At 36.7% G+C, this 14409-nt stretch overlaps 1 pseudogene; it reads right to left on the reverse strand.

The window, feature by feature from the left end:
• Positions 1-14055: 14055 nt before the first annotated feature.
• Positions 14056-14148, reverse strand: LOC141395997 (small nucleolar RNA U3; annotated as a pseudogene).
• Positions 14149-14409: the final 261 nt, after the last annotated feature.

Here is a 14409-nt window from a genome sequence, read left to right on the forward strand (position 1 = left end):
ATACCTAATTTCAGCAATTTCGGTGGAAGTTTGAAGTCCTAATCTTCAAAATGGTACCGTTCTATGGGGGCTATATGAGGACGTGAACATATACCGACAAACTTCAGGTACTTCGGTGGTATATTGAGGCCACAACTTTCAAAATACCGAAAATCGGGAGGTACTATTTTTTGGGCCTATACCCCAACGTAAATTAATACCAAATTTCAGCCGACTAAATACCTAATTTTAGCAATTTCGGTGGAAGTTTGAAGTCCTAATCTTCAAAATGGTACCGTTCTATGGGGGCTATATGAGGACGTGGACATATACCGACAAACTTCAGGTACTTCGGTGGTATATTGAGGCCACAACTTTCAAAATACCGAAAATCGGGAGGTACTATTTTTTTGGGCCTATACCCCAACGGAAATTAATACCAAATTTCAGCCATTTTAGTGTGAAAATTATGCTTAAATCTTCAAAATACCGAAAATCGGGAGGTAGCGTTCTATGGGAGGGCCATATTAAAACGTGGACCGATATAGACCCCTTTTCAAAACTAATGTCCTAGGAGTAACATAAACTTCTATATCAAATTGTAATGCCCTATCTTAAAAATTGCAAGCTGTATCTTGATTTTTACAGACAGAAGGACTTAAGGCCCGGGTACATAAGCAGCCTCGTTGCCTGGCTTCCTTGCCTTGTTTCATTTCTGACATAATAAAAATAAATGAAAAAATAATAAAAGGGCAACCTAAATCGAAGTTGGTTCAGCCTTTTTTATTCTTTTATTTTTATTATATCAGAAATGAATCAATGCAAGGAAGCCAGGCAACGAGGCTGCTAATGTACCCAGGCCTTTATTGACCGACAGACAGACGAACACTGTCATATCGACATAGAATTTTATGCTGATCAAGAATATATATATTTCGATGTGTTCCAAACTGAATGACAAATATAATTATACCTTTCATATTAAGGTGGAGGGTATACAAACGATACAAATTCAAACATGTATAAACTGAGGTGGCACCCGCTGGCCCGAACACGGTATTTGTGTGGTTCCGGATAAATCCGGTATCGAAAAACCCACCGCCTTGGAAGTTAGAAGCCTTTGTGCAAATTATGGCGATTTAATAGGAAGTCGACCCTAAAACCTTTCGTATAATGTTGCGGATTTGTTCCATTTTCATATGTCTATTAATTCCAAAGACTTTCATCTGAAATTAAGCAAATTAACAAATTTTTCATATGAAATGTCAGTTCACATGCCTGTTATTGTGCCCATGTAAAGATGCCAACATGGTATCTCTACTTTACTAAACATTTAAGATTGGCATTCATATTTTTACCTGTTCGAAATTTTCACCAATCATTAGCTTTCAATTTTAAAAGTGCAGCTAACTCTCCTCTGATTTGGTTATTATGAACATATATTTTGTAAAGCAAAAAAGTTGATATCATATATTGTGTCCAAAAATAACACACACACTTACATTTTTACTGTTGACCACACAATGCAAAATAATATTTATTTCTTTGTCAAGCATTTAATTTGTTTTTGTAAAATGTTGTCTACCATTTAGTTGGCAGCAATGAGAGTGAGGCGAAAAAGGTAAGTAAGTGGGAATGGAAGGCACTTCCATTGAATTGCAGCAAATTCATTTGGGTTTGGTTTTTCATCTTTATAAAGAAATCAGAAAAATATTTTGTTTTATTATTTCTTAAGGCAAAAATGAAATAAAATTGATTGAAATTCAATTATTTAAGATAGTATAAAGAGAGTTTTGTTGTATTTGTCTTCCATCCTCTTTTTTTGTTGGTTAGTTGGCAATTTCCATTGTGAGTATGAATATTGTTTTTAGCTTAAACATCAACAAGTGGATATTATTGTAGTTGTTGTTATTTATTAAATGAATGGTATTTTGTATTGTGGTCAATATATGTTTTCAGGGCAAATATTTAAAATAAACAGAAAACTTATTCCAAGTTCAAAACATTTATTTGTAAGGTAAGTGGATAAAATGCACTAAAAGGCGATTGCATCTTTCACAAAAGTTCAAAGAGGCAATTATTTATGGAGAAGTTTTGTTTTGTGTCTGTGAAGAAGAAATATTTATTTGCTTTGTAGATGAAAAGCTTGCAGTGGAATAATGCATTTGAATCCAATTAAAAAATCATTTAGAAAAGAAAGTGAACCAACAATTGCAATGCAATTAGTGAGTCAGTAATAAACAAAGTTCAATTTAATTACTTGCATTTAAGTCCAAAAGAAAAACTAATTTTCCTGACAAAATTGAATGCATGCATTTACAAACATTTGTTGAGGTGGAGATATGAATTTATAGAAACAAGTTAATATTTATAAAGAACATTCACAATTAATAAAATAGTATATTTGTTAAATTGGAGCATGTGGTATGAAAGGAAAGTTCAAAGTTGTTATTTCAGCACCGATAAGTACATATCTGTTATCCCCCTTGATGAAGCTTCCCCCCGGTTAGTTAAAATGGTTTGGTTTAGGTGAACTGTTAAAGTTGTTCACCGTATCACGTACAGTGCTACTAGATATACAATGGTTTTTCATAGTGTGAGCTGATTTTTTTTAAGTTAGCCAACAGAGACCCTATAGCTGTTGGAATAAAAAGTAGTTAAATTTTGCTAAGTTTTGTAACGTACCGAAATAACGAAACTGTTATTATACCTATCGACGTCTCTCCATATTCTGAGTCGATATGGCCTGGGCAACTATAGAGTAATAGTCGCAATACTAGTTATATACGGGGATTACTGAGTGATATCGGACACTTTTTCAAAATGAGGATTTTGATTTCCTTTATATCCTGCGGTGATGCTGCTCATCAGCAAAACATTTTTGTATAACTTCAGATTTTTTTGAATAAACGTTCCAGAGATATCGCGCGTTGAAAAAGTCGAATTCTGTAAAAACTATATGCAAAGAAATATTCATATTGATCAAATTTGAAAAAATCTTTTTTTTGTATTTTTTTCAGCTATTTAATAAAAATAGAAAAAAAAGTGAACAGTGGGCTTGGATGCAATTTTCGCGATTTAATATTTATAATTAATTTTTAACAATGATCTTTTCGTATTAAACTACGATTAATTAAAAAATTTTAAGTCCTATTTGTTAGTGACATTCGAATGATTACTATTTTTTCTCAATTTTTTAAATTTTGTCAATACAAGATTTCCTTTATACCAGTGTGAAACATTTGTTATTTTACCAAAAATTACAAAATGAAATTTTTTAACTTTTGTTTTGTTGTTTTGTTTAGGAATTTATCTTAAAACTTCTTAAAAAGTGCGTCATTTTTCGATTTTGAAAATGGATTAGCAATTATTGTAACAGTCGAATTATACGACTGGCCATCCGTACCGAATAATCTACCATATATTAAAGTGATGTTTTTTCAGAAGATGATTATTTAAATACGAAAGGGGATTTGAATTTGCAATATGCAATGGCAAAATGAAGAAGTTTTTAAGACGTTTAAAATAAATTCGTCTTCGGCCGGGCGGAACTTTTTATAGCCTCCACCATGAAATATTCTGAACTAAATGCCCACAATTTTACGGGAAGAAGTTTTATGACAACTCGGATCCCCAAATACCTATTTTTATCTAATTCGGTCAGCTAAAAAAATTGAAAATACCTGAAATCGGAAGGTACCGTTTTTTGTTATTCATGGGAGATACGCCACAACGCACAGTGGTCCCACTTGTATGGAAAAGAGTGCCAAAAATAGTTCTAATCGAGCTACCGCCTCCAAATTTTAAACATAGGTTTATAACAAACCAAAAAGATAGAAAACCATTTTTAGTGGATGTAGGTCCATATTTGGGTATAGCTCCCATAGAAAGGTACAGCCCGATTTTTGGTATTTTGGCCAAATTTACCAACCGATTTGGATGTTATGTTGCATTTTGAGTTCTGAGTGAATAAACTACCTCCTTGCAAAAAATATTCAATATAGGTTCACGTTTAGGTATAGCTCCCATATAAATGTACCCTCAGATTTTCGGTATTTTGACAATTTTAGCAAAATTTTCCTACTGATTTGGCTGTAATTTGGCATTTTCAGTTCTGAGTGAACCAAATACCTCCATGCAAAAAATGGTCAATATCGGTCTACGTTTAGGTATAGCTCCCATATAAACGTACCTGCCGATTTTCGAAATTTTGACGAGTTTACCCACATTTTCCAACTGATTTGGCTGTAATTTTGCATTTTGAGTTCTGAGTGAGCAAATTACCTCCTTGCAAAAAATGTTCAGTATAGGTGCATGTTTAGGTATAGCTCCCATATCAACGTATCTCCAGATTTTCAGAATTTTGACGATTTTACAGGCGTGGTGTAAGAGGAATAACTTGGCGGGTGGCAGATTGGGGCAGCTGGACTTTTTTTAATCGTAAACTAGAGACTTTCCCCTGCATTTAAAAAAATTCGAGACTCACAAATGCTCACAGCATTAGTAAAACTCAACATAAATTAATTTATATTAAAAATAGCAGAAAAAGTCATTTATAAAGAATTTATTTTTAATGAAGTTAGAAAACGAGTTATGAATTTGTTTTTTCGTAAAAGCATTGTCAATGCCATCACCTTTAAGTTTCATTTTGAAAATTGCATATTTACCTCTCCAATATTTTATAATTTTACTCATAACCTACGAATGCTTTGCGGATGTATTTTTCGTTTTTAAGGTCTCACATACAAATCACAAGTTCTTCGATATAACTTGGCGTATAACCGCTGTAAATTTACAAAATTAATGCTGGATGTTAAAAATTTGATATGTTTAGAGAATATTTATTTCAATCGCAATAAAATTTGTCTCCATTTCGATTTTTGTCCACGGGCGGAACCACTGTGCAACGTGGGCCTATGTCCAAAACTTTCGGCGGATAAGTTTGTTGAACATTCGGAATAGTGAATGCCAAATTACAGCCAATTTAGGTCGAAAATTTAGATAATAATTTCCAAATACCTGAAATCAGGCGGTACCGTGGGATATACCAAAACATGGACGTATGTCCACAATTTTTTGGTTAGATAACTGTTTTGACCACAAGTAACCCTAAATGCCAAGTTATAACTAATTAGGTCAGAAAGTATATCTAAAAACTTCAAATTATCTTATATCTGGTGGTACCGTTATATGGAGATATACCAAAACATGGACCTATGTCCAAAATTTTTGATAGGAAATTTTTTTACAACAAAAACCCTATACATTATTATAATTACAGCTAATTCGGTCCGAAAATGTGGCTAATTCGGTCTGAAAAAAACACGCCAAAACACCCCAACTCGAGCGGCTATACCAAAACATGGATGTATTTATGTCCCCAATTTTTGGAAGGTAAGTTTCTTAGCCTCTAAGAACGCTAAAAGTAATACCTAATTCGGTATGAAAATGTATCTTAAAACATAAAATATCCTGAAATCGTGCGTTACCGTTATATGGCGGCTATATCATGTCTCCATAATTTTTTCTATGTAAGGGAACTAAATGCCAAATTATAGCTAATTCGGTCAGCAAATGTGGCTAAAAACGACCGAATACTTCAAATCGTACGGTTCTGTTATATGGCGGTATAACAAAACATGGACATACGTCCATGATTTTTAGTAGATACGTTTGTTTGCGCCTAAAACCCTAAATGCCAAGTTATAACTAATTTGGTCTCAAAATTTAGATAAAAACGTAAAAATGTCGAAAATCGGAAGATAATTTTCTATGAGGGCTATATCAAAACGAGGACTTAAACCAAAGAATATCAAATACCAAATTTCAGCAATTTCGGTAAGGAAATAAGACTGAAACCTTCAAAATACCGAAAATCGGGAGTTACCGTTCTATGGGGGGTATATCAAAACGTGCACCTATACTGACAATTCCCTGCAAAAGTGTTTCATACCATCAATGAAGACTATATACTAAATTTTAGCCATTTCGGTTAGATAATGTCTAAAACCTTGAAAATGCCTTAAATCGGGCGGTACTGTTCCATGGGGGCTATATCAAAACGTGGACCTATATAAACAATTTTTGGTGGGAATTTCTTTTAGCATCTGAAAACACAAAATACCAAATGACAACCAATTCAGTAGTCAAATGGGCCTAATACCTTCAAAATTCATTAAAATGAACCGTACTTTATAGGGGGTGTTAACTGACAATATCAAAACGTGGATATAAACAATTTTTGGTAAAAATGTTTTTAGCCACTAGGAACACAAAATATCAAATTACAACTAACTCGGTGGTAAAATGGGACTAATACCTTCAAAATATTTTAAAACGTCGACGTGGATCTATATAGCCCATTTTCAATACCAAAAGTTCTACATACCTACAATAGACTTTACCAATATTTTAACCACCTACTTCAATCCGTTCAGATGCTAGAGTGATTTCCACAGACGGGCAGACAGACTGTTCTAAAGTGATTAATTTGACAAATTAAATATACCCCACATCATATGGTGGAGGGTATAACAAAGGTTTTTGTTTCAAATGGAACAGTAGGCATTTTAAAAACAAAACAAGTAAAAAAGCGTTAAGTTCGGCCGGGCCGAACTTTTCATACCCTCCACCATAAAATATTCTAAACTAAAATGGAATAATTAGATTTCATTCCTGTCCCAACTTTAAGTGTTTACGTTAGAATGTCAGATAATGTACATACATAAAATGTTTCATTCGGTAGGCCCTTTTTATGGTGCCTATATCTAACTATGTACGTTGACAATTTTTGGTGGGCTAGAAATTGGGAGGTACCGTTATATAGGGGTTATAATAAAACATGGACCTATGTTGACAGTTTTTGATGGGAGCCTTTAATGTTAAATAACTCCTAATTCGGTTAAAAATTGTAGCTAGAATCCTCAAAATACCGAAAATCGGTACATAACGTGGGAACTTCAAATGTCATTAACAGCTAGTTCGGAGGTATGTGGGCTATACGAAAATATGAACTTAAATGAACAATTTTTGTTGGCTTTTAAATTTCAAATTACAGAAAGTTGGTCAAAAAAATAAAGCTAAGGTACGGAAAATCGGGAGGGCTATACCAAAACATGGACCTACGTTCGGTTAAGCATTTTAAGTAAAATCCTCAAAGTACCGAAAATCGGGAAGTATTGTTATATTGGGGCTATGTTGAAAATTGTTGATGCAGATGTGTGGTGACCACTACAACCTTCAAAAGTCAAATTACAGTTAGTTCGGTTAAAAATTTTAGCTAAAATTGCCAATTACTGAAAATTTGGAGGTACCGTTATATGGGAGCTATATTGAGCATGGACCTATGTTGACAATTTTTTATGGACAGGTGTTGTGACCACTAAGAACTTCAAATGTCAAATTACTGCTAGTTCGGTTAATATTGTAGTTAAAATCATTAAATTACTGAAAATCGGGAGGTACCGTTATATGGGAGCTTTATCAATACATCGACCTTTGACAATTTTTGGTGGAGAGGTGTGGTGACCACTAAAAATTTCAAATGTTCAAATTACAGATAATTCGGTTAAAACTTGTAGGTAAAATTCTCAAAATACCGAAAATCCGTTATATGGGAATACCGAAATCCGTTATACCGAGGTACCGTTATATGGGGCTATACCAAAACATGGACCTACGTTCATAGTTATTTCGAATATAAGTTTTTTGGTCACTAAGAACCCTAAATATCAAATTATAGCTAATTCGGTCTAGAAATGCGACTTAAATCGTCAAAATACCTGAAATCGGGCGGTAACGTTATATGGGGGCTATTCCAAAACATTGATCTATGTCCACTAGTTTTGTTATATAAGTTTATTGACACTTAAGAACCCTAAATGTCAATTTATAGCTAAATCGGTCTGAAAATGTAGCTAAAAACGTGAAAATACCGTAAATCGGGGGTACCGTTATATGGGGGCTATACCAAAACGTGGACCTATGTCCACAACTTTTGTTATATATGTTTACTGACACTTAAGAACCCTAAATGTCAAATTATAGCTACATCGGTCTGAAAATGTAGCTAAAAACGTCAAAATACCGTAAATCAGGGGGTACCGTTATATGGGGGCTATACCAAAACGTGGACCTATATCCACAACTTTTGTTATATAAGTTTATTGACACTCAATTACCCTAAATGTCACATTATAGATAAATCGGTCTGAAAATGTAGCTAAAAACGTCAAAATACCGTAAATCGGGGGGTACCGTTATATGGGGGCTATACCAAAACGTGGACCTATGTCCACGTTTATTCATACGTTTATTGACACTTAAGAACCCTAAATGTCAAATTATAGCTACATCGGTCTGAAAATGTAGCTAAAAACGTCAAAATACCGTAAATCGGGGGGTACCGTTATATGGGGGCTATACCAAAACGTGGACCTATGTCCACAAGTTTTGTTATATAAGTTTATTGACACTTAAGAACCCTAAATGCCAAATTATAGCTAAATCGGTCTGAAAATGTAGCTAAAAACGACAAAATACCGTAAATCGGGGGGTACCGTTATATGGGGGCTATACCAAAACGTGGACCGATATAGCCCATCATCGAACTTGACCTGCCTGCAAACAAAAGAGGCACTTTCCCAAAATTTCAGCGTCCTAGCTCCATTTTTGTGGATGCTAGAGTGATTACCACAGACGGACGGACGGACGGACGTGCACAGATCGACTTAGAATTTTACCCTGATCAAGAATATATATACTTTATAGGGTCGCAAATGAGTATTTCAATGCGTTACACACGGAAAAACAAACTTAATATACCCTCCTTACTATGGTGGAGGGTATAACAAGTAAGAAAACGTTATGTTCGGCCGAACCGAACTTTTTATACCCTCCACCAAAATTATCCAGAAAATGTTAGTTTTCTTGGTTCGAAAACAATTACTTGACAAACAGTGACCGTTAATTGGATTGCAACAAAGGTAAGAACTTAGATTCCTGTCCAAGACAAGTGTATAAAGCTATTAAAGATAAAAAGAAAGAGTACTTGGGAAACTTGTGAGTACTAGGGTGACGTAGGGGATGGAAGATACCAAGGAACGGTCCTGACCGGTTTTAACATGGCAAAGCCCAGGATTTATCTTTCATCTCAAGTGGACACTGACCTCCCCGTGGTGTCACCTGGGGAACTGCCTTTAACGCCCGTTAAAGGTTGCGAGCTAACATGTGCCGCGCGTTCACCCATAAGAACGTTAAAAAACTTGGGTTTGGGCGTCGGGTTAGTAACCCTCCCCTAGAAAAAAACAGCCTACTATGAAAAAACGAAAGAAAAGAAAAACAAACCCCTCTAAAGTTGACGAACCCCGCAAACGTTTTAAGGACCATGATCTGCGAATCTGCACCTGGAATGTTCGCACTCTTTATAGAGAAGGTGCAGTCTTCGCATTGGCAGACGTACTTGGAAAGTACATGGCCGATATTACTGCCATACAGGAAATACGATGGACTGGGAAAGATGTCACAACAACACCTAAAGGTGACGCACTGTATTATAGCTGCCATGACACAAAGCATGAGTTTGGTTGCGGTTTTGTAGTTGGTCGGAGGTTAAAACATCTGGTCTCCAGCTTCACCCCAGTGAATGAAAGACTTGCTACAATTCGATTTAAAGCAAAATTCTTCAACATCAGCTTTATCTGCGCTCATGCCCCAACCGAAGACAAGGACGAACAGACCAAAGATATATTCTACGAGAGCTTAGAAGAAACATATGACCGTTGTCCTGCCCATGACTTAAAAATTATTCTAGGCGATTTTAATCACAAAATTGGTAAAGCGAATATCTTTGGCCCAACAGTCAGGAAATTCAGTCTCCATAGTGAAACATCGAATAATGGAATGAGGCTGATAGACTTCGCAGCGGCAAAAAAACATGGTAGTTAGCAGTACCAGATTTAAGCATCTCGATATTCATAAGGGCACTTGGCTGTCTCCAGACCAAAGAACAATAAATCAAATTGATCACGTTGTGATAGATGGAAGACATTCATCGAGCGTGTTGGATGTACGATCGTTCCGAGGAGCAAACATAGATTCGGACCATTACCTCGTTGCAGCAAAGGTACGTACCCGTCTAAACGTTGCAAATAAAGCACGGACAGACACAACACGAAAGTTGGACATCGCCAAGCTGCAAACACAACAGATAGCCACAGCATATTCCACTCAACTGACCCAATTGCTTAATGATAGCGCTTCTCGTCCCGATAACATATCAGCACAATGGCAAAATATTGCCCACTCCATGCAAACAGCCGCAAAATCAGTACTTGGATACCAGAGACCTCCACCAAAGAATCCGTGGTATGACCAGGAGTGCCGTGCTGCTACCGAAGAAAAAAATGCGGCATATAGGGCTACTTTACAATCAGTAGCAATGCGTAGCGCACGAGAGAGGTATCGGGAGAAAAGGAGAGAGGAGAAACGTCTTTTCCGCAGGAAAAAGAGAGAAATGGAAAAGAGGGAGTGTGAACAAATGGAGATGTACAGGAGACAGAACGAAGTCCGAAAATTCTACCAAAGAGTGAAGCATCAAACTGATGGCTTTGGTACAGGAATATCCTCCTGTAGAGATCAACAAGGTAATTTGGTAACTGATACAGATAGTGTGCTCAGGATATGGAAAGAACATTTTTCCACACTGTTGGTATCCGATAGCAGTGAAGACGGCGAAGATACCACAGATCCAATCCCAGATGATGGTATTGAATGTATACCGCCCAGCCAAGATGAGGTAAGGACAGCAATAAACCGGCTGAAGAATAATAAGGCGGCAGGAGCAGATGGCCTACCAGCCGAGCTGTTCAAAACCGGAGGCGACACGCTGATAAGGTGTATGCATCAGCTAGTTAGCACCATCTGGCAGGAAGAACGCGTACCCGACGATTGGAACGTGAGCATCCTATGTCCAGTCCACAAGAAGGGTGATAAGACTGTGTGCTCCAATTATAGGGGCATAAGTCTGCTCCCTATTGCATATAGGATAGTATCTGGCATATTGTGTGAGAGACTAAAGCCTATGATCAATGAAATTATTGGACCCTATCAGTGCGGCTTTAGACCTGGCAAATCCACCATTGACCAGATATTTACCTTGAGACAAATCCTGGAAAAGACCCAAGAAATGCTGATCGACACCTTCGATCTTTTCGTCGATTATAAAGCAGCATTCGACAGCCCTATACGTTCAAAGGTGTTCCAAGCCATGTCTGATTTTGGTATTCCTGCAAAGCTCATTCGCCTTTGTAGAATGACATTAACTGAGACGAGATCCTCAGTTAAAATTGGAAAGAACCTCTCCGAAGAGTTTACTACCAAAAGAGGTTTCAGACAAGGAGACGGCCTGTCGTGTGATCTATTCAACATCCTGCTGGAAAAGGTCATACGAGACGCGAAGGTCAAAAGAAATGGAACGATATACACGAACAGCCACATGTTACTGGCTTATGCCGACGACATTGACATCATGGGTCGATCGGTAAAGGAAGTAGCTGACACCTTTGCCAAAGTCGAAAGAGAATCTGCTAAAGTTGGTCTGGCAGTAAACGGCGTAAAAACCAAGTTGATGGTATCGACGCGTAATATGTCCATAAACACAGCACCATCTGTGAATGTTGGTACCTATAATTTTGAGGTAGTAAAGGACTTCGTCTACCTCGGCACCGCCATAAACACAACAAATAACATCAGTTGTGAAATACGAAGAAGAATAGTGTTGGCAAACAGATGCTACTTTGGGCTGAGTAAGCAGTTTAGGAATAAAGCCACCTCTCGTCAAACAAAAATAACACTGTACAAAACACTGATACTACCCGGAACCATACGAAGCATGGGTACTTGCTCAAGCAGATAAGGCAGTGCTTTGTGTGTTTGAGAGAAAAATTCTTCGAAAGATCTACGGGCCAATCTGTGTTGACGGCGAATATCGGCGTCGTATGAACATCGAGCTGTATCAACTATACAATGACATCAATATAGTTGAACGAATCGAGATACAACGATTGCGATGGCTAGGCCATGTTATAAGAATGAGTGATGATGAACCCGCTAAAAAGGCGTATAAATACGGGCCGCATGGAGGTTCTCGCAGATCTGGAAGGCCAAAGCTTCGTTGGAGCGAACAAGTGAAACGAGATATCACAAAGCTACATATCCCAGATTGGGAAAATACAGCAGCAAACAGAGAGGATTGGAGATTTTTTCTTAGTTCGGCTTATGGAACAAATGTTCTGTAAAAGGCCAGCTAAGAAGAAGTAAGACTTGGGAAACTTGTATCAGCTTAAGGTTTTTTCTCGGATATTAAATTCTTTTAAATGTTGACCTAGTATATTTATTGTACAAATACGGAAAGTACGCAACACTGGATGACGCATGGTATAGCAGATGTGAAACAGAGGTTATTTAACTTGGCTAAGTTCAAACATTATCTTGTTTTATCTCAAGTGGATACTGAGCTGCTCGCGGTGTATTTTATGGAGCTTTCCTTAACACGTTTCAGAGGTGGTGGGAAGCACCCAAAATAATGAAAGTTCATTTGATCTCACTTTTAACCACTTCTTTTTAATTCGACAGGATACTAAGGTTATCTGCAGAAGTGATGTTTAAACCACAAATCCAAATTGAAGCTTTTGTATAATATTACAACACCTATGAGACAGGGCGTCGTGCTGTTTGCACTGTCCAATATGTAAGTCTTCTCACGTCTATTCATTCCAATATCCACCCATAGTTACTATGAATTCTTGATGTCAATACGCTTCGATAATTAAAGCTTAATCATAATAATCATAATTTTCTAGCATTCAACATTTTAATGGAGGTCATTACCACTCATTTCTAACGCAAATGAAAAAGACATTCACTGGCGGCGTAACGTGTCGCATATAATTGCAACCAGAGACATTGTCATTATACGAACATAACTATGGACAATAAAGCAGTATTCGAATGTTCATTTTATTGATTACAAACATAACATTCACAACTTTACGGAAAAACTGTGGGTGGTCATAAATGAAAATTGCGTACATATGAACGAAGTTCTTATACAGCAACAACAAAATGCAATGAAATTTACAATGTTCTCTGTGTCTAAGAAATGTCTATGTACGTATATGCGTTTGAGAGTTAAAGGAAAGTCTAGAAAGAAACTGTTGGCTTTGGTTATTTTTTGTTTCTTTTTAAATTCTATTCCCAACCAAAGTTACAATTCATTTGCAGACACACGGAGCTACAACGCACATAACACACACATTTCTGTCTAGAATCTATTAAATGTCCGATGTCATTTGGAGTCATTGTCACATGACAAAGACTATTTTCAGATAAGTTGTGTTTGTTTGTGTTCAGCAGAGTACGCCCTCTCATACTGGACCATTGTGTGATGATGTTCAAATGATAAATATGTTGGTCCATTGTGTCTTTTTGTAAAAAATATGACTGTCTGGCCTGGGTTTATGGCATCAGTAATGTTTTGTGACATAAGTATTCAGGAACAGTGGTTATAAAATAATATTTGATCTAGGTATTTCATTATCAATTACATCTAGGATATTCATAAAGATAAAATAATTTATCTTTAACAAGTCAGCAAGAACGGGGATAAGTTCGGTTGGTCGCAATTTTTATACCCTCCACCACGAGCTGTATTGAAGTAAACTGCCTTCCGCCAGGGAAGACTCTCGCTTTCTTTTAAACAAGGTTTAATATCAATGAGACATCGATGTTTTCTACCCATTCAGAGTCTCAAATACCATGTTACAGTCATTCCATTTGACGATGTATGTGCAAGCTTCTTTAAAATACTTCATATCCAGCGGTCCCTTCCAATCTGAGAACATACTACGTCTTCTATAGGGGCTAATACCTTCAAAATACCGAAATTGGGATAATGTGGCTTAAACAATCAAACACTGAAAACCGGGAGGTACCGTTTTACTGAAGGATATGTCGAACCGTGGGCCTGTACAGAACAATTTCTGGGAGAAAGTGTTGTGGTCCCAAAAAACAATAAATACCTCAAAATACTGAAAATCGGGAGGAACAGTTATTTTGCAATGAAAGTAATTGAAGACTGACTGCAGAAATGATCCTGTGAAGTATAGTCTATATAAAAACGGAGACCAATATGGGTGAATGTTTTGTAGCCGCGTTCAATGGGTGCTATATACAGGCATACATCCGCCTTCATATAGCACCCATTGAACGGTACCTCTCGATTTTCGGTATTTTGAAGGTTGTGGCCTCAATATCACTCCGAAATTTGGTATATACAACGTTTAATATCACCAACGAAGAATTAATACTACATTTTAGTATGGAATTAAGGCCACAACCTTAAAAATACGGAAATTTTTTGAGATATCGGGC

The sequence above is a fragment of the Musca autumnalis genome, unplaced genomic scaffold (genome assembly GCF_047663935.1).
Source record: "Musca autumnalis isolate F117 unplaced genomic scaffold, ASM4766393v1 scaffold_2, whole genome shotgun sequence".
Taxonomy (NCBI): Eukaryota; Metazoa; Arthropoda; class Insecta; order Diptera; family Muscidae; genus Musca; species Musca autumnalis.